Below are 21216 nucleotides of genomic sequence, written 5' to 3'. Positions count from 1 at the left end.
GGAATTTTTCCAGGATGCTTTAAAAACAAAGCACTCGAATGGCGAATTTACACATGGCGATGTGTGTAACTGAAGGATTTTAATTGGTTATCTACCCACACGACACACAGACACACACAACGTGTATTAGCATGCACGTAGCCATGCATATATTGCAGTGCAGGGTAGCATGCAGTTATGCACCCATAGAGCAGTTGTTTAGAAACGCCATCGAAGGTCCCGTGACTTGGACGTAGATGCCAGTAGAGGGCCCTGACGACACCACCATCTTGTTTCAGTTGCTAACCCACCGGACAGTGTTGAGGTTTGTGGCCAAGTGCACACTGGTACGATCAGTTGATGCAGCAGTTTGGATTCATGGTCAACGGATTTGTAGTTCTGGCCTCCTACGCACCTCTGAAATCTCTGTGCCAGATGTGGGACTCAAACCAACAACCCACATCACCTCTGGACAAACCCGTGTGTGCATGCCTATTTGTGCGCATCAGTTGCCGCTTTGTGTACGGTATCCGTCGACGTGTGCGAGTCTCCGGGGCTCTACGGTTTTACCTGGACGCCACATCCGTCCCGTAGGCCGGCTCTTAACGCCGAGCGGAGGAAGCGGTCGGCGACCGCCGCGATTCCTCATCCCAGTAACCTGGGATGGCAAACAAAAAACAAAAAGAAGAATCTCCGCTACGTTCACACCTTAACGAGCGAAGCCCGGAGGCCTCCTCTGCTTCCCTCTGAACCCGGACTGCACGCGAGGGACCGGCGCTCAGGAGTCGGAACGGCGAACATCTGGAAAAGAGCCCAGTGTCAAAGAGGCCGTAAACCATCGCGGGCGGAGTGGGAACTGATGAACTTTCCAGGTCATCTCATGATTTGGTGTTTTGTGGTTTTTGGGGATGGGGGGTTGGGGGGGGGGATGGTTCCTCCCTACAGAGCCATGCACACATGCGAACACTCACAGGCACGCCGGGGTTACACATGCACGTATGCAGGGACACGCCTGCGGCGGTACAACACACACACACACACAGACACACACACATTCAAACCCAGCTGTGCTGTTCTGCTACCCTGCTCGTGAGCGGTGGCACGGAAAGGTGCCGCCGCACACGAGGGCTCTCACGCAACCCAACGTAGTCCCAGCCCGGTCCGTAAGAGGAGAGCATGGCTTTGCTGTGATTCACAAGCTGAATAGCTGTGGTTGACTGAAATGTCACCCCCCCCCCCACACACACACACACCTCCACCCCCCCATAGCTATCTTCCCACCGCTGGGGGCCTGGCGGCTTAGTTAGTCAGTGACCTGATGGCTTTTGAACTCGCAGGAACCCCGCTGAATTTGTCTCCGCCTGGATAAACATGTGGCTTCAGCCTGCATCTGCCTCAGGGGCGATTATACAGTGAATTGCCCTGACTCAGCGAGAACACACACACACACACACACACACACACACACACACACACACACACACAACACACAACACAGGATATAGCCACGCTTCTGCAGCCAGTGCATGCACATGTATACACGGACCTGTGTACATGGACCTGTGTACACGGACCTGTGTACATGGACCTGTGTACATGGACCTGTATACATGGACCTGTATACATGGACCTGTGTACACGGACCTGTGTACACGGACCTGTGTACATGGACCTGTGTACATGGACCTGTGTACACGGACCCGTATACATGGACCTGTATACATGGACCTGTGTACACGGACCCGTATACACGGACCTGTATACACGGACCTGTGTACATGGACCTGTATACATGGACCTGTATACATGGACCTGTGTACACGGACCCGTATACATGGACCTGTATACATTGACCTGTGTACACGGACCCGTATACACGGACCTGTATACACGGACCTGTGTACATGGACCTGTGTACACGGACCTGTATACATGGACCCGTGTACATGGACCTGTGTACATGGACCTGTGTACATGGACCTGTATACATGGACCTGTGTACATGGACCTGTGTACATGGACCTGTATACACGGACCTGTATACATGGACCCGTATACATGGACCCGTATACATGGAGCTGTGTACATGGACCTGTGTACATGGACCCGTATACATGGACCTGTGTACATGGACCTGTGTACATGGACCCGTATACATGGACCTGTGTAAATGGACCTGTGTACACGGACCTGTGTACATGGACCTGTGTACACGGACCTGTGTACACGGACCTGTGTACATGGACCTGTGTACATGGACCTGTGTACACGGACCTGTATACATGGACCTGTGTACACGGACCTGTGTACACGGACCTGTGTACATGGACCTGTGTACACGGACCTGTATACATGGACCTGTGTACACGGACCTGTGTACATGGACCTGTGTACACGGACCTGTGTACATGGACCTGTATACATGGCGGCTCTCAAAAGATGCACAGTGGAGTTCGCGCCGTCGCCAGAGCTGTCAGCGCCACTTGTAATGACTGTGTAATGAGGTTTAAGATGTGGCTCGGGCCCACTAGTGTGGTGTGGTGTGTGTGTGTGTGTGTGTGTGTGTGTGTGTGTGTGTGTGTGCGCACGCCACCCCCCTACCAAATGCAGCCCAGCGTGGCCCATGGCGGTGCAGAGGAATGCTAACAGCGGCGGCTCCTTCTCGGTTAAAACCGACATTTTCAGCGCGATAGGCACCGCTGGGTTTTTCTGTGGTTTCAAATTCTGTGTGAGCCTGAGTTTCTGTACAATTTAGGGTCTGATGTTGTGTATATATGGCTGCCAAGTGTCCTACAAAACAAGTTTTCCCAAACTTTTTCATGCTGTGCCCTACCCATGGAGGGACCCACCCAGTGTTTTGTGGAAGAAATGCAGTGAATTATCACAAGCCTGGGTATCGTTTTCATCAAGTGTCCCCTTCAAGTCTGCAGTCATTGATCAGATGAAACAGACGAGGCGTGTGAACATTAAAAATAATTTTTGTGGGTGTCTGGGTGGCGTAGCGGTCTATTCCGTCGCCTACCAACACGGGGGTCGCCGGTTCGAATCCCCGCGTTAACCTCTGGCTTGGTCGGGCGTCCCTACAGACACAATTGGCCGTGTCTGCGGGTGGGAAACCGGATGTGGGTGTGTGTCCTGGTTGCGGCACTAGCACCTCCTCCGGTCGGTCGGGGCGCCTGTTCGGGAGGGAGGGGGAACTGGGGGGAATAGCGTGATCCTCCCACTGGCTACGTCCCCCTGGCGAGACTCCTCACTGTCGGGTGATGAGAAGCGGCTGGCGACTCCACATGTATGGGAGGAGGCATGTGGTGGTCTGCAGCCCTCCCCGGATCGGCAGAGGGGGTGGAGCAGCGACCGGCACGGCTCAGGAGAGTGGGGTAATTGGCCAAGTACAATTGGAAGAAAAGAAAAAGGGGGGGGGAATGATAATTGTGATATTTTGGGATACAATTAAATCGTTGCATTGTTTGCATTGACTCAAAGTATGAAACTAAATCTTCATTAAATGAATATTTGCTCAGGAAAGAAAAGAATTGTGAATTGTTTTAATCCGTCTCCACACAAAACGTGTTTATTGTGCACATCCCAACATCCCATGACCCGCCCGGCTCCCTGCTGTGACCCAGTTGTGGGTACCGAGCCCTAGTTTGGTACAAAGGTCAATTCCGGTAGAGTTCAGGTGGCCGTCAACATGTGTAGTGTAACGGTGCGTCCCGGCCCATGCTGCGCGTTTTAACTACAGCGTCACATGTGGGAGGGGTCACGGGTTTTGGCGTAACGGTGTCAACCGAAGTGCAGTTCTTGTTTCGGCCTGTAGGTGGGAAGTAAAGTGCTTGAACATGATTGGTTGTTGCATGTCGTTCATGGCGCCCAGACGCTTTTTACAGGTCCGTGATAACGATCGGCCCCACATCTCTGTCGCGCGCTCTCCTAGAGCAAGTTAAAGGAGTTGCCCTGTTTGGGAAACGCGGCTTAACGTGAACTCTGACCTTTGGTTGGCCACCTTCGGGTGTGCTGGTGTCTCGCATCAAGGATGCATGCCTGCAAGTTGGGCTTGGTGCAGATTAGTCTCCCCGCTGTGTGAAGGCCGTCTGTGACTGGTGTAGACATGGGGATTAGATCTTAATTAGGTGGGGGCAGAGGCCGCGCTCCCGTCAGACGGGCGGCTCTACAGTAAAAGGTGGAGGGGGCGGGGGGGGGGGGCTGGCACCGTACATAAGGAAGTGTTGAGGAGAAGGGATAAAGCCGCTGTAATATGCCAGGTGCATCCAGGGTATTAGCAAACACTGGCACGGCACTGTAGGCCTGCCAAGATGGGGGAGGGGGGGGGAGGGGAGGGGAGGGGGTCAAAACCACAAATGCACCTTTGAATCTGCTCCTCCTGTTTCATCTGGGAGGCTAACGGCTCACGCCCGCCTGTGCAGGTATTGTTTGGATGAGGGAAACAGAGGAACGCTTTGTTTCTGTCCAACCGCCACACACACACGTGCATGTTTTCACACCGGCGTGCATGCGTGAACATGCGTAAATGTGTATGCGCGCACACACACACACACACACACACACACACACACACACACACACACACTCGGCACCGTTATTTTCTTTCGGGCTTTGGGTTTCCCTCGGCAAAGCTGCAGAGGAAACACTAATGAACGTCTCCAGCTCCACCAAAGAAGCTGGGACCAGGATTTTCAAAGATGGCATCGACATCCTTTTTCATCCATCCATCCGTTATCCGAACCGCTTGTCCTGCTCTCAGGGTCACGGGGATGCTGGAGCCTATCCCAGCAGCCATTGGGCGGCAGGCGGGGAGACACCCTGGACAGGCCGCCAGGCCATCACAGGGCCCACATTCACACCTAGGGACAATTTAGTGGGGCTGATCACCTGACCTACAGGTCTTTGGACTGTGGGAGGAAACCGGAGCCCCCGGAGGAAACCCACGCGGACAGGGGGAGAACATGCAAACGCCACACAGAGGACGACCCGGGACGACCCCCAAGGTGGGACTACCCCGGGGCTCGAACCCAGGACCTTCTTGCTGTGAGGCGACCGCGCTAACCACCGCGCCACCGTGCCGCCCTTTTCCTTTGGTACACAATACGTGAAATCAAATTGTTTTTCTGGATTAAATGAGAAGGCCTTTCTCGTCTCCGAAGTTTCTCGCTCCCTCTCCCTCGTCGTCGTCTTCCCTTCAGGAAGTCTCGGCCTACGGAGGTGGGAAACGGCAAACTAAATCCTTGCGAGTAAACAAACCATCAGTGTTCCGCAGAGCGTCTCCTCAAAACACTCGTTTACTCTCCCGGACGCGGCGCGGCGTGGTGAATATTCATTCGCTGGTGTTACTTCCCGCTCGGAAGGCTCACCCTGATCCCATTATGTCGCCGAACAAGGACCGGGAACAATGGCACGCGGTGAAAGCTTCCTCGTCGCGGCGCAAACGAGTACGGCGGCTCCCTGCTGAGAAGGTGGGTGGGAGGGAGGGGATCGCCTGGCGGTGTGACTTCTTCCAGGCTCAGCAAATCGCTTTGTTTTCTTTAAATTCAGTTTCGACGGAGCCGTCTAATTTCATTCCACTCGTCTCCTCGCTGTTGCTGCCAGGGCCGAGGAAGACCGCTGCGCTTCCCATTATCTGAACGGGCTCGGGGAAAAAGAGGCATAAAGTAAAGGATGAATATTCATTTTGTCTTGCAGATAGAGCTGGGTGTTTTCACTGAGCTGGTCTTATCCCCACCGAGGGAAATTAATTAAGTTTTACCGAGGTTTACACGCTCTTTTTGTCTTGATAAGCATATAATCTTAACGTGGTCGGTCTTTTCCAGAAGCACCAGAGGGGTTTTTCCATCACGGCAGAATGTTTCATTTTCCCAGGATGGGTTGAGTATCGGTAAGCGAGACCTGGAGTCTTTGTTCCCCCACAACTTTTTCACATGTGAAACTGTAACTGGGCATCAATTAAACGCGATCGTTAACCGTCTGTCAGTGGTATTGTGTCGGGATGCGATTCGGACATTTTCATATCTTGATGCACAATTTTGTCTAAATTTCAGTAAGAATCTGTGAACCAAAATTTGTCACAAAAATTTAAGTCTGAAACGTCTGAGGGAGTGTTGTTTGGAATTTTCCCTCCTTTTTTCCCCCCTCCCAAATGTATCTGGCCAATCGCCCCACCCTTCCGAGCCATCCCGGTCGCTGCTCCACCCCCTCTGCTGATCCGGGGAGGGCTGCAGACTACCACATGCCTCCTCCCATACATGTGGAGTCGCCAGCCGCTTCTTTTCACCTGACAGTGAGGGGTTTCACTAGGGGGACGTAGCACGTGGGAGGATCACGCTATTCCCCCCATTCCCCCTCCCCTCTGAACAGGTGCCACCAACTGACCAGAGGAGGCGCTAGTGCAGCGACCAGGACACATACCCACATCCGGCTTCCCACCCCCAGACACGCCCAATTGTGTCTGTAGGGACGCCCGACCAAGCCGGAGGTAACACGGGGATTCGAACCAGCGATCCCCGTGTTGGTAGGCACCTCGACGCCCTTGAAGACTAGCTTTGTTTGGATATTACACTTTGTATCCCCAACCCAGTCAACGTGAGGGACCTCGTGTGGACTCTAAGCAAATATCGCCCTAATTCTGGCGATATGGTCCGCATCGCCCCGCATGTCTGCTTGATAAGTTGGAGCCGTCATAGCTGGAAATATTTCCTATATTACCTTTTCATCGTGTGAAGCTTCAGAGCACTTACTTAATGAGTAATATCGATCGAGTCCCCAGAGCCAAAACGAGCTGCTTTATTGATGAGCCGTGCTATGACCAGTAGAGGCCGACCCCAACGCAGACACAGGCAGTGGACTTGAGTCAAGTCGGCTCGTGTTATGGTGGGAACGAAGGAGAGTGAGGCAGAAAATAGAGAGGTGGCGGTGGATGGCTGGGCTGAGCTGAGCTGAGCAGGACAGACAGACAGATGAAGAAGTGAGCGTGGCTGGCAGGGGATATGTGAGTGGATAGACAGGCAGGGGAACCGGAGGGCAGTGATCCTGGACCACAAGGAGACGCGGTAACTACAGGTAATGCAAACGACACGAGGAGTAACTCGGGAGTGTGCAGTTGCAGAGCGGCCGAGAGGGAGCGACTACCAGGACTGTTGAGTCGATGGAAGGCAGGCGTGCAGGCTGGGCAGGTAAGGTGAATGAGCTGCCAATCAGGAGGGAGCCGGAGAGTGCCGGGGAAGGAAGCCACGCCCACACACACGGAGGGGAATACAGGAGATACCAGGGGAAGGGGAAACAACTGGAGGCCCGGCCGGGGCCGTGACATGTCTGCTGTGTTTGGGTTTACTTGTGTATCCCGAATGGTCAAACGTCACATCCCATGAGGACGTTTCTCTCTTGTATCTCCTCCTCTCCCTCTCCCTCTCCCCCCCCTCCTCTCTCTCGCCTCCGCAATTTTTCTGCCATCTCAGTGAATATAAAATATCGGGTGAATGGACCGCTCCTGAAGGAAAGAAGAAGAAGAATCAAGCTGCTCTGGGGTTGTGCGTCATCCACTTCAGATGTAAATATTCTGTCAAAGTGAACCCTATTTGAGGAGTCTTTGTCCTTGGCGCGAGTGATGAGGTGTCGGGGATCTATTTCCAAACACTGAAACCAAGCATAAAGGGAGGATAACAGAGTGTATGTGCGGGTGTGCCAACCTAGACGGCTGTGAATCTGAGCCAGGGACAGTTTGAATTATAGCGCTGACGGTGGGCGCTATCCGTTTACAGAGAGACAATTTGAAACCTTATAAAGATGGCGGCTCTGACAACACAAGACTGTGACGTCATGCCGTCAGCACAACTGGCCAATCAAAGCACCTTTGTCCGCATATCTTAAAAGAATACCCACCGATCACATGTTCAGAGTCCTGCAGCCGCAGGTCTGTTATATATCACAGGTCACAAGTAAGTCTCAATAATTTCATGAGGCTGCAAACAGCACATACATACATACATACATTCACTCACTCCTTCATTCGTCCTCAGCCGCTTCTCCGGGGTCGGGTCACGGTGGCAGCAAGCTAAGTAGGGCACTCCAGACATCCCTCTCCCCACCAACATGCTGCAGCTCCTCCTGGGGGATCCCAAGGCGTTCCCAGGCCAGGTTGGACAATTAGTCCCTCCAGCGAGTTCTGGTCTACCCCGGGGTCTCCTCCCGGTTGGATGTGCCCGGTAAACCTCCAAAGGAGGCGCCCAGGAGGCATCCTAATCAGATGCCCGAACCACCTCAACTGGCTCTACTCCAAGCTCCCTCCGGATGTCCGAGCCCCTCACCCTATCTCTAAGGCTGAGCCCAGACACCCTATGGTGGAAACCCATTTGAGCCGCTTGTATCCGCGATCTCACCCTTTTGGGTTACTACCCAAAGGTCGTGACCCTAGGTGAGGGTTGGAACGAAGATTGACTGGTAAATTGAGAGCTTTCCCTTCCGGCTCAGCTCCCTCTTCACCACAACATCCGCATTACTGCTGATGCTGCACCAATCCGCCTGTCAATCTCCCGCTCCATCCTACCCCCCACTCGTGAGCAAGACCCCGAGATACTTGAGCTAATGCAATGTTTGTATGCCACATGCATGCAAAACATTGCAAAAGTGAAAAAAACAACCCCACCTTTTTGTGTGAAAACGGCATCCTTTGGCACAAACTCTACTGCTTTATGTTGTGTACAATTTACCAGTGTTCCTAAATATGAAATGTAAATGATAGCGTGTGCCTCAGAACTTGAGATATAGACAGCTCCCCGTGGTAAAAGATGGCGGTCTAGCGTTTCCAAGATGGCGCCCGAGTGAGCCAGCTTCTCCTAGATAGGCTTTGGTTTGACCGAGCTCCTGTTGAGCGTGCGTGTGTTTTATGCACGCGGACGTGCATGTGTGCAGTGCAGGAACGTGTCACCAGGGGGCGGTGCAGCTACAGTACGTCAGCGTGTCTCTGCTTCATTTCCTGCTAATTAATGTCAACCACGGAGTGTATGGGGCTAATGGCAGTCTGTGTGTGTGTGTGTGTGTGTGTGTGTGTGTGTGTGTGTGTGTGTGTTCCCAAGGCCCAATTATGTTGGGAGGGCCGAGATCAGATCAGATGTAAACGAGAGATTTGCGCGGTTCTGTTCTGGCAGAGCGAGATGCAGGATCTGGTACCGATCCCGGGGCCGTGACCTCACCATGCTGACTCAACAGCGACGAGCTGCGCTGTGGTCCCGCAGACCTGGCACTCGACGGCATAGCAGTTATGGCAGCCCTGAGACAGACACACACACACACACACACACACACACACACACACACACACACACACACACACACACGCTTTCTGCTCCTAATGTGTTTCTTATTATGTGACATATTTGGCTGATCGCTCAACAGAGTTCAGACTTCTGCACCTGCCAAACTCCTCCTTTCGACCTCTGGAGCGGCGCTGAGGTGTGATTGCAGAGACTGGCCAGCAGATGGCAGAAAACACACACACTGCCTCCACGCTGCTGCCTTCTCTGGCTGCCAGGCTGCAGATGTTGCTGGCTGAGTGATCTGTTGATACGGATCTGATTAGCATAGATAGAGAGGTAGATTGTTCCACAAAAACGTTCAATTGTGTGTTTTTGTTTTTTTTCCCTCTCCAGTGAGGCCTCACGTCTGGCAGCTGTGTATGTTCGCCTCGCGCGTTTGAATGTTGTTGTTGTTTTTGTTTTTTTTGTCGTTCTTTGAAAACAGATGAGCCGCACTCTTCAGAGTGACAGCGTGCAAAATGAGCTGCAGGTGCATCGGCATTTATTAAGCGGCACGTCTTAGCCGCGGGTCTCCATCGCTTTATATAGAGTCGGTCGAAGACGACAAACGTGTGAGTCGGGTGTGCCGCCTCAGCCAGACTTCAGAGCTTGGTGATTTGCAGTCCCGCTGCTCCCCCCCCCCCCCTTGTGACTAGTGTCGCTCGCTGGCTCGGTCCTGCATGTTTTGTTTTGGGGTCAACAGAAAGTTGGTGTACGCGTGACCCTGGATGGTCAGGATATTTCACAGATTTACAGCCTCATTTGCATATATATATATATATATGCACAGACACATACATATTTATTTATTTACTATTTCTCCCAAATTGTACTTGGCCAATGACCCCACTCCTCCGAGCCATCCCGGTCGCTGCTCCACCCCCTCTGCCGACCCGGGGAGGGGCTGCAGACTACCACATGCCTCCTCCCATACATGTGGAAAAAAGCCAGCCGCTTCTTTTCACCCGACAGTGAGGAGTTTGACCAGGGGGAAGTAGCACGTGGGAGGATCATGCTTTTCCCCCCAGTTTCCCCCCCCCCCCAAAAACAGGCGCCCCGACCAGCCAGGGGAGGCGCTTGTGCAGCGACCAGGACGCACACCCACATCCGGCTCCCCGTTCGCAGACACGGCCAATTGTGTCTGTAGGGACGCCCGACCAAGCCGGAGGTAACACGGGGATTCGAACTGCCGACCCCCGTGTTGGTAGGCAACGGGATAGAGCGCCATGCTACACCGGACACCCCATTTGTGTGTATATTAAGTGGTGCCATCTGTATAATGCACACAGTACTTAACACGTGTTGTCTTGTATTGCCGCGGCCCTCTATTGAGAACTGGCTTCCTCCCGGCAGAGGATGCCCGACTGACCCGAGACGTTCATTCCCCGCACACAGTACACGCCGGTCCACGTAGGCAGTGTAGTACAGCTCCCTTGGCAGGAGAACCTCGACTCCTCTGTCAGAACGAATTGCACCAAACAGGTTTCACAAGACGAGATGGACCCAGCGGTACCCGCTGGACGTGCAGAGTACTGGAGCCAACACTTCCTCTTTTAAGGTGCATTCACAACCAACTAAACCCATTTCCCCGGCAACGCCGCATGATTACACACCCCGCAGTAATGATCTTCTTTTTTTTTTCTTTCCCTACACGCCGTTGATTTTAGCTGATGATTCCGGTTGTTTAATTACGGCTGCCGCCGATTTGAGTTCATCCGTCGGGAACGCCGCGAGACAAGCCGGGCTATTGTTCTCCCGATTAGCCCCGCGCCAGTTTTGTTGATTAAGTTTCAATAGAGCCTCGCTAGGTGGTTTCCTCCGCTTAGCCGCCTAATGAATGCCAGGGCTGATTTGGCAGCCATTGTCTCCCCCCCCCCCCGTCACTGCAAATGACCGCCGAGTGCGACTTGCACTGTGGAATCGATAGCCGTGGTCTATCAGAGACACGAAGCGCAGGCGGATTACTGATGAGACTGATTTAAGGGGCTTCTGCCGCGATGGGGTTTGTGTGCAGCTGAACGCGAGTGCTGGAGAGGGAGGGAGAGGGATGATTATGTGTGAAGAGAAAATGGAGAGAGTGAGTAAAAAGGATGAGTACTTGTGTGTGTGTGTGTGTGTGTGTTTTGAAAGCGAGGCAGAGGGTGAACTAACGACCGTGTGCGTGCACACGGCAATACTAAAACACACAACTGCATCTTCCAGGGCAGTGCCTTTTGGCTCCCATCCAGGACTTTTCCCACAAATGAGAGGAGCGACGTGGTCCCCAGGGGGCAGCGCCTCGAGTCGGTGACAGCCCGCCGATCTGTGGCCAATCAGAGTGAGTAGCTGGCCTCCTGTCGCGGGCGGCGGCTTCTCTCCACGGTGGTTTTCGGGGGTGGGGGGGGGGGGTGGTAGTTGGTCCGTTCCGACTCACAATGGAGCGAATAGCGAAGCTTCCTCTTTTTTGACCGTGTTTTATCGGCATCCGCTCCGCAACGCGTCCCGTCCACACGCCAGTGGCCACGACGGCACAGCGAGGACTCGGCGTCTCGCCGGGCTCCGCGTGCGGGGTGCGGAGCCACCCCGTGATCCGGTTTCCTGTCGGGCTCGAGTCGGCCGCGTGCCTCGTGGACGGACGGAGGAGCTTCTCGCGGGGCGATTCATCGTTTCGGTCGCGCGCCGCCTTCCGCCGTTTCACCCCTCCGCCCTCCCCTTCTAGCGCGGCGCTTCGAGACCCCCCCACTAACTGTGTTTTTGGGGGGGTTTTTCCAGAAGTGTGTCTCCGTCTTCATCACGAGTGTGTTTGTATGCCACTTAAGGCCGTAAACTCAGAACCCGCGTTTCCTGTGCTGCGTAATGCATCTCAGCGTTCGGATGAGGGGGGGTGGGGGTGGGGGGGGGGCTCATGAATAATCTAGACCGCTCAGCCTCTGATGCCGGAGCGGATCATAATAAAGCAAACCCCCTATCGATGCGGGCCCGCCAGGACGGCCAGGACGGCCTGGTACATTAGCCGGAGATGGCTGGCGATAAATCAGGAGATTCACAGGGAGGAGGAGGAGCCTGGCATCAGGGGCTCCCTCCGGAGGTCTCCAGGCACTATGCCATACGGCGGGGGCAGGCATACTCCCCCCGTCCCAATCCACCTACTCCTTACCTTCCAGCACCGGTCCCCAGGGTGGCTTTTAATCCCCACAAATGGGCACGGATAACAAGTGCCCCCGTATGTCACCGGCTCTCCGCGATACCGCCGGCCTCCCGCCGCTTTCACGGCGAGGAGATGTCCGCGTCGTCCACCGTAATCGGCGCTGCTGTGGGGGATTTTGTTTTACGAGTCTGTTTACTCTGCGGAGGAGTCGTGGTCTACGGCACGCCATGGCCTCCTCAGGGCCCGCTAGCCCGGCCGATTGATATACTTTCAGTGCATGTCGGGGTAGAAAAGGAGGACGGGGGGGGGGGGGGGGGCGTCTCTAACCCATCTGTACTGTCTGCTGATTGATGCACCCGGGGGCCAAAACCCACGGGCTCGGTGTTATCTGGAGCCCGTATCTGACTGTCTTCATTCACCCGCTCAATATGGGGAGGTGGGGGGGGGGGTGACAATAGAGTGGGAGACTCGCTCCTGCCACTCCATCTGATGAATTGCCGCTGTCTGGGCCAGTCCAGTGCCATTTTTCATACATTTTCATCTGTTCGCTCCTCGGCGGTGGGCCCTGTTGAGTAGGGCTGTCAACGAATATTCCAAATTTGAAGATATAACCGAGTGGTTAAAAAAAAACACCCCAGACATGCGAGTGTGAAAATTAGTATACGTTCCTGGAAGAAGAAACAAAGCAGCAGTACGGCGGCTTTCCGCCTCTCGAGTTCCCGCGAGGGCCTCGGCCGCTGCACCGAATACGCCGCACGGCGGACAGGAGTCGCACGACGCCGCTTTCATCGGGTGTTCACTCCGAACAATCTAAAAAGCCCCGTTTGGAAAGACTTCGGATTTTGGTCATCCATCCATCCATCCATCCATCCATCCATCCATCCATTATCCGAACCCCTTATCCTGCTCTCAGGGTGGCGGGGATGCTGGAGCCTATCCCAGCAGTCATTGGGCGGCAGGTGGGGAGACACCCTGGACAGGCTGCCAGGCCATCACACAGAGCCCACACACACACACACACACACACACACACACACACACACACACACACATTCACACCGAGGGACAACTTAGTACAGCCGGTTCACCTGACCTACATGTCTTTGGACTGTGGGAGGAAACCAGAGCACCTGGAGGAAACCCACGCAGACACGGGGAGAACATGCAAACTCCACACAGAGGACGACTCGGGACGACCCCCCCAAGGTTGGACTACCACGGGGCTCGAACCCAGGACCTTCTTGCTGTGAGGTGACCGCGCTAACCGCTGTGCCGCCGGATTTTGGTCATAAAACCAAAAAAAAAATGTTGTGGAACCTCGAGATAAAGTCGTATGTAAGCTGTTTAAGCTACAGTTAGCTAACCATTCCACCGCTAGTAACCTGAGGGCACGTCTCGAAAATAATAACCCATTAATGACGAATCATTTATCTCGCTCCGAGAGACGGTGCATTCTCATTTCTAACTCTAGCACCAACCACGGTGTGGAGAGAGAGAGAGAGAAGAAAGCCACTTTGTCATTGTACAAGGTCACAACGACATGTGTTCTCTGCATGTAACCCATCCTGTTGTATAGGAGCAGTGGGCAGCTGCAGCACCCGGAGACCAACTCCAGTTCTTCTTTCCAGTGCCTTGCTCAGGGGCACAGGCAGGAGTATTAACCCTAACATGCATGTCTTTCTGATGGTGGGAGGAAACCGGAGCACCCGGAGGAGACCCACGCAGACACGGGGAGAACATGCAAACTCCACACAGAAAGGACCTGGGACGGCCTGGGGTTCGAACCCAGGACCTGCAGTCTAAACCGACTGCAGGTATCCCCACACTTATAAACAATACAGTTGCATAACAACTGGTACCAACCATCAGTTTCATATGCAAATATGCCCAACGTGGAGCTCGAACCCACGACCCTGAGATTAAGAGTCTCATGCTCCACCGACTGAGCTAGCCGGGCTGCTAAAAACGCAGTGCATTGGCCGGGAATCGAACCCGGGCCTCCCGCGTGGCAGGCGAGAATTCTACCACTGAACCACCAATGCCTTGACCGGACCACGGCCCGTGCCAATCAAAGGCAAACCCTAACGTGCATGTCTTTCTGATGGTGGGAGGAAACCGGAGCACCCCGGAGGAGACCCACGCAGACACGGGGAGAACATGCAAACTCCACCCAGAAAGGACCTGGGACGGCCTGGGGTTCGAACCCAGGACCTTCTTGCTGTGAGGCAACAGTGCTAACCACTGTGCCAGAGAGAGAGAGAGAGTGAGAGAGATTATAGGATATTTTTTTACATTTTGTACTGTGTGGGTATGTAGACATTATAAAAGACATGTTTTACATTGAAATGAATACGCCTATACAAGTAGTTATGTGTCTCGTTGTATTGGTTCGCCCTCTTGTGGACATAATGCGCAAAAATATCGTGGCGAGCCGGCGTGGAAGAATGAGTCGAGACAACTCGCGTGCCCCATACACCACACAGCCCCCGGGGGGTGCTCTTTTATTCACCCCGGCCAGAACGGACCAGAACTGACAACAATGTAAAGAGTCCCCCCCCCCCCGACTTCACAACTGGCGATGTCGGTCTATGTCACGCTCCTAAGGTCAGCCAGTCAGTAACGGTCCTCTACCCAGTCCGAGTCCAACCCCCAAACGACCCAACACAGGGATCGCCGGTTCGAATCCCCGTGTTACCTCCGGCTTGGTCCGGCATCCCTACAGACACAGTTGGCCGTGTCTGCAGGTGTGAAGCCGAATGTGGGTCCTGGTCGCTGCACAAGCGCCTCCTGTAGCCCGTCGGGGTGCCTGTTCGGGAGGGGAGGGGGAACTGGGGGGTAGAATAGCGTGATCCTCCCACGCGCTACGTCCCCCGGTGATACTCCTCACTGTCAGGTGAAAAGAAGCGGCTGGCGACTCCACATAGGAGGAGGCATGTGGTAAGTCTGCAGCCCTCCCCGGATCGGGAGAGGGGGTGGAGCAGCGGCCGGGACGGCTCGGGAGAGTGGGGTAATTAGCCAAGTACAACCGGGAAGAAAAAGAACGAAGCTAAAAAATAAAAATAAAAACAGTCAGAGCGACCGCCTCCCCTGGTCGCTACAATATATTCAAAGGGATTCGAACCTGTGTGTTATGTTTTAGTTTTTTTGAAGCGAATCGAACGTCATTTTTGGCCAATTTTGACAGCCCTGTTGTTGTTGTTGGGGGTGGGGTGGGGGGGTTGTAGTAAAGTTAACCCCCCTTTCCAGCCAGTGCCAGTTCGGGTGTAAATTGGCCCGCTTGTTGTTTGTTTTTAAGTGTCTTTGGTAACAGAGCTCCCACGCTGTCCACAGAGACGCAACTAAGACATCTCTCTCCCCCTCTCTCTCTCTCTCTCTCTCTCTCTCTCTCTCTCTCTCTCTCCCTCTCCCTCTCTCTCTCCCTCCCTCCCTCCGTGTTTTTAATTATTAATTCATATGCCAACCATCACCCCCCCCGTGCAAAAGGAAAGGAGATGTTCTCATCGCCATGGCCCTGAAGCCACTAAACGTGATCCGTGGCTGCAGAGGAAATCGGGTCCTTCAGCACAAGGAGCCGCCTGCAGGACTTGGCAGCTAATCTCGTCTTCCGATAACGTGCCTCTCGTTTTTTTTTTTAACGTTCGGACACGAGATGTGAGCTTTTCTTCACATGTACATGTAGGAGAGCTGATTAAGGCACATTATCTCTGGGATGTGAGGCGAGCTGCTGTCTCTCTTTTCTCCACGGTCCAGGCCCACTCCTGTCAATATGAGTGTTCCAGCGTGGGGTCAACTGCCGAGGGTCGGCCGCCTGCGCACAAACGGCCGACTGCAGAAAGGCCTCCAGTGCAGTTGTCTAATTAATGCATTGAATGTCTCCAGTCAAAGGTGCTGCACAGAATTCTGGGTTGATGTATGAAGCTAAGAAGAAGAAAAAAATAAGGACAGACTCCTCTAGCCCTGTCCCCCACTCCTGAAGAAAATGTAGTCTGGTTCCAGTAACTGTTCTGCATTTGGAACAATGTGGAGAGGCTCCTGATGTATACTCACTATAAGTACATAGAGATGTGTAGACATTGTGTAAAATATTGTATGTTTCCTATAGCTACTGCATATCGAGATTCTGGAAGGCAATAGCCGAATTTCTTGCCATTTTTCTCTATCGATTGCCGCCTTACATAGTGTACGCCAAAAGGTTCTTAACGGTGCGAGTCCATCCCAGTTCAATTTTTGCAATTAAGAATTTTGATACGGAACGTCCATGCTTTCGATGGTCCAGAAAAATCCTTTCTAACCCGTGAGAATCATCTGAGAACTCGAGAGTATTCGTTTTCTTGTACACATAGTGCCTGACTCATAAAATATTTGGGAAATATCGAATGAAATATTTGTGAAAATCCTTGGCAGGTATATTGTACTGAGATCGTACACCCTTTTCATACCTGCTTCTTGCCATGTCTTGAAATTGGGTCCCGTACCCTCTACTGATAAATCTGGGTTCTCCACCAATGTTGTCAGGGCATTTAAACGGGTGAGTTTCAGAATGATTATTTTTAATCGATCCGTAACTTCTATAATTTGGGTTTAACACTGCCCTTGTAAGGCCTCTTGTAGCATTGGCTTTAAGTATTTCAATCCACACATATACATCTCATCTCATCTCATCTCATCTCATCATCAGCCACTTCCCTGGGGTGAGGTGGCAGTGGCAGCAAACTAAGAAGGGCACTACAGATGTCCCTCTCCCCAGCAATGCCCTCCAGCTCCTCCTGGGGGATCCCAAGACTTTCCCTGGCCAGATTTGACATGTAGTCCCCCTCAGCGAGTTCTGGGTCTATCTCGGGGTCTCCGCCCAGTTGGATGTGCCCAGAAAACCTCCAAAGGAAGCCGCCCAAGAGGCATCCTAATCAGATGCCCGAACCACCTCAACTGGCTCCTTTCGACGTGAAGGAGCAGCGGCTCTACTCCGGGCTCCTTCTGGATGTCTGAGCTCCTCACCCTATCTCTAAGGCTGAGTCCAGACACCCTACAGAGGAAACTTGTTTCAGCCGCTTGTATCCGTGATCTCACCCTTTCGGTCACTACCCAAAGCTCATGACCACAGGTGAGGGCTGGAACGAAGATTGACTGGTAAATTGAGAGCTGAGCCAGAATAAATTGAGAGCTGATCTGGAATAAATTGAGAGCTTTGCCTTCCGGCTCAGCTCCCTCTTCACCACAACGGTCCAGTACAACGTCCACATTATACATATACGATGCAATGCAAAATAGAACATCCGCAAACATGAATACAAACATGATGGGGGAAAATAGACTATGATGGAATTTTTACAACCACATCCCTCACAGAGACGGATCATGATTATTTGTAAACTACTAATTACTATCAATGACGAGTAAACAATTACCTGAAACCGATGGAGGCTTGGTGGGTTTGCGGTTGGGTCCTTTCAATGGGTTCAGTGTTAGCCTTGTATGTTCTCCATCCGCAGTGAATGAACACACAAGTGTCTTTCAGAATCCCTTCCCAGATGCAGCAATGACTGCCATCCAGAAGCTCCACAGATATGTCGTTTCACCAGCGGGGAAGCATTCAGCGTTGACTATCTTCTTGCATTGCTCAGGTGACACTGGACAAGGGATTAAGAGCCCGGGTTCGAGATGTTCTCGTACCAGATCCGACATTCTCCCACATCGGAGTTATTCATCCCACAGCTCCAGCCAGGCCATACACACCAATGAGAGGGGCACTATCGACAGTGTGGTTTGATCGTCGCAGAATCTCACGAGACTGTCCAGAGCACTTGGACTCCGTACTAGATGCCGTGTGCAACACAATGAGGGCCATCATTCGGGATGAGATCAATGGGTGGAGCCCGTGCCCTCCACCTGGCATCTCGCTACCACCCTGACATCGCAGGAGTCTTTGCTCTGTCCAGCTTCTTCAACAAGGATTCTGCTGCTTTCCAGGCAGTGGAGGAGAGGGCAAGAGCAGGAAACTCCCTTCCTGAGCTGTTCCAGTGCCCCGGAACGAAAGACAACCTGGCACTCCACCCACAGGGAGAAGACACGGCAGAACTGCTGAGGAAAGCTGGCATGGCCGCCACCTTCCGTTCCTTCCCTGGCCCCTACCACCAGCTCTCTCAACCTGAGGGGGAACTGCTGCACTCCTGGATCCTCACCAAGCTCCCGCCCGAGGGACCACCATCGCTCACTACCTACCATCTGCCCCAACACACTTACCGCTGTCTGGGACTTGTTACTCTTTGGACTTGGTCAAACTTTTGGCTCATGTCCATTTCATCCCTCCCTCCCTGCCCTTCAGCTTCACAGGTCGTCTCATCTGTTGCTCGCTCTACTCCATATCTCTTTTTTCCACCTTCTTGTTTTCGGTCATGATATGTTGTTTGTGTTGGTCGTTTGGCCACAGTGAGCGTTAGTGAAAACAGCCCTGTATGATGGTGGTGGGTGTGGCGGTGTGTTGGTCCCTGTGTGATGGTGGTGGTGTGATGGTCCCTGTGTGATGGTGGTGGTGTGTCGGTCCCTGTGTGATGGTGGTGGTGTGTCGGTCCCTGTGTGATGGTGGTGGTGTGTCGGTCCCTGTGTGATGGTGGTGGGTGTGGGTCCCTGTGTGATGGTGGTGGTATGTCGGTCCCTGTGTGATGGTGGTGGTGTGATGGTCCCTGTGTGATGGTGGTGGTGTGTGGGTCCCTGTGTGATGGTGGTGGGTGTGGTGGTGTGTTGGTCCCTGTGTGATGGTGGTGGGTGTGGTGGTGTGTGGGTCCCTGCGCAGTGCAAACGTAGCTCATTGATTATGTATGCTAATAAATCCCCATGATGCCGATGGAGGGCGTGTGGCTGTATGGAGTTATGGGAGCATGTACATGCAGGCCTGTGTGTTTGTTTTGTGTTCGCGTGTGTGTGCGAGTATGTGGCTGGGGGCCTGTGTGTGTGTGTGTGTGTGTGTGTGTGTGAGAGAGAGATAATGAGCATCTTATTGTGTACTTGTCTGTATGGGTGTGTAAATGTTTGTGGACATAAGTGAGAGTGTTTGTATGTGTGTGTGTGTGTGTGTGTTTTGGCGCGGGGGTTGTGTGTGTTGGTATGGGTTTGTGTTTGTATGTCAAAGCATCTTTTTGTCGGTGTGTATGTGTGTGGACATATAACTTTGTGTATGTGTGTGTTTGTATGTGCTTGTGTATGTGCAGGCTGCATGTATGTGTGTGTGTGTGTGTGTGTGTGTGTGTGTGTGTGTGTGTGTGTGCCTGAGAGCATCTATTTGTGTGTGTCTGTTTACGTTTGTATGTTTGTGTAGACATAAGTGAAGGCGTGTGTGTGTGTGTGTGTGAGACAACAACTGCTGTCACTGGAGGCCCTGCGACACCACAGAGCAAGAGCAGACAGACAGCCACAGACACACTACCCCACAGCCGGCTGTCTGTCAGTATGTGCTTTTCTTTTGTGTGTGTGTGTGTGTGTGTGTGTGTGTGTCTGTGTGTGTGTGTGTGTGCATGCCACACAATAACAGTAAAAAAATAAAAAAGAAGGACCCGTGGAAGACCAACAACTGTCAGCCTTGGTGTCTCCATGTCCTCCCGACCGTCCCGGCACCACACCGTCAAACCGATGCCCTCCTCTATGCTTTCCTTTTGGACCCCGCCCCCTTCCCCCCCCCAGGTGTACCCGACCAATCACCCCGCTCTCCCGAGCCGTCCCGGTCTCTGCTCCGCCCCCTCTGCCGACCCGGGGAGGGCTGCAGACTACCACACGCCTCCTCCGAGTCACCAGCCGCTTCTTTTCACCTGACAGCGAGGAGTTTCACCAGGGGGGGGCGCGTGGGAGGATCACGCCATTCCCCCCCCCCCCTTACAGATGCCCCGACCGACCAGAGGAGGCGCTAGTACAGCGACCAGGACACGTACCCACATCCGGCTCCCCACCCTCAATTGTGTCTGTAGGGACACCCGACCAAGCCGGAGGTGACACGGGGATTCGAACCGGCGGTCCCCGTTTGGTAGGCAACGGAATAGGCCGCCGCGCCACCCGGACGCCCCCCCCCCCCCTCCTCCGCGCTTTCGGGGCGCGCTGTTCGTCCGTCAGTGACACGCACCCCGACTCCGCCTGAGCGTGTCGTGCCGAGGCCTCGCCACGCCCGGTCCCTGTGACCGCCGTTCTGTCGTCGCTCAAAGCCAGGCGGGGCTCTGCACCCAAGACACACACACAGAGAGGCGCTGCTGAATAGTTAAGCGGGGAGGCATGGCGGGTAGTAGAGCGCCACCCCCTGGAGGAGCATCTCGCCCTCTTCAAGATGTCTAACACGCCGGGATTAAACTCGCTCCTGTGTTTCTTCCAGCGGCTCTGCGTCTGTCACTCAGGCTGCAGGGAAGTGTGACATATTTTTCTGCTCACTCGGGAGAGACTGCCCCCCCCCTCCCCCCGCCCCCCAACCCCCCCCCCCCCCCACCACCACCACCACCATCCCATCACGCCTCGCTGCGTAGCCAGTCACAGGGCCTACGATGACAATGTGAGCGGCGTTATTTGATGCCGGAGCGGCGGTAAGCGGCGTGCGGCGCTGGAATTTGGGTCAGACGCACCGATTCCGCCCTTAACGGGGGCAAATCGTCGCCGCCGCCGCCGCCACATCTCACGCCCCCCTCGAGATGAGCCATTAGCGCTGCTGGGATAGCGCAGAGCCGCGGTGCTGAGGCAGCGGCACACTTCAGAGGAAATATCGGCTGTGCGTTTGCATACGTGGCGGTAGCGTGTGGTTGGCGTGTAATTGAAGACGCCGTTATCATGGCAGCCAGT

At 53.7% G+C, this 21216-nt stretch overlaps 2 non-coding genes and 1 pseudogene across 2 annotated transcripts; 1 reads left to right on the top strand and 2 right to left on the bottom strand.

Moving 5' to 3' along the window:
• Positions 1-14292: 14292 nt before the first annotated feature.
• On the bottom strand, positions 14293-14365 carry trnak-cuu (transfer RNA lysine (anticodon CUU)). Its single transcript has one exon. It is a non-coding gene; the product is annotated as a tRNA-Lys (tRNA).
• A 14-nt stretch (positions 14366-14379) lies between these two features.
• Positions 14380-14450, bottom strand: trnag-gcc (transfer RNA glycine (anticodon GCC)). The gene has a single exon. It is a non-coding gene; the product is annotated as a tRNA-Gly (tRNA).
• A 3494-nt stretch (positions 14451-17944) lies between these two features.
• Positions 17945-21216, top strand: part of LOC130113999 (lysophospholipase-like protein 1) — a 78593-nt pseudogene continuing 75321 nt past the window's right edge.

Source organism: Lampris incognitus, chromosome 6 (assembly GCF_029633865.1).
Source record: "Lampris incognitus isolate fLamInc1 chromosome 6, fLamInc1.hap2, whole genome shotgun sequence".
Classification (NCBI taxonomy): Eukaryota; Metazoa; Chordata; class Actinopteri; order Lampriformes; family Lampridae; genus Lampris; species Lampris incognitus.
Note: the sequence above shows the minus strand (reverse complement) of the source record. Positions and strands in the feature narration are given on the sequence as shown.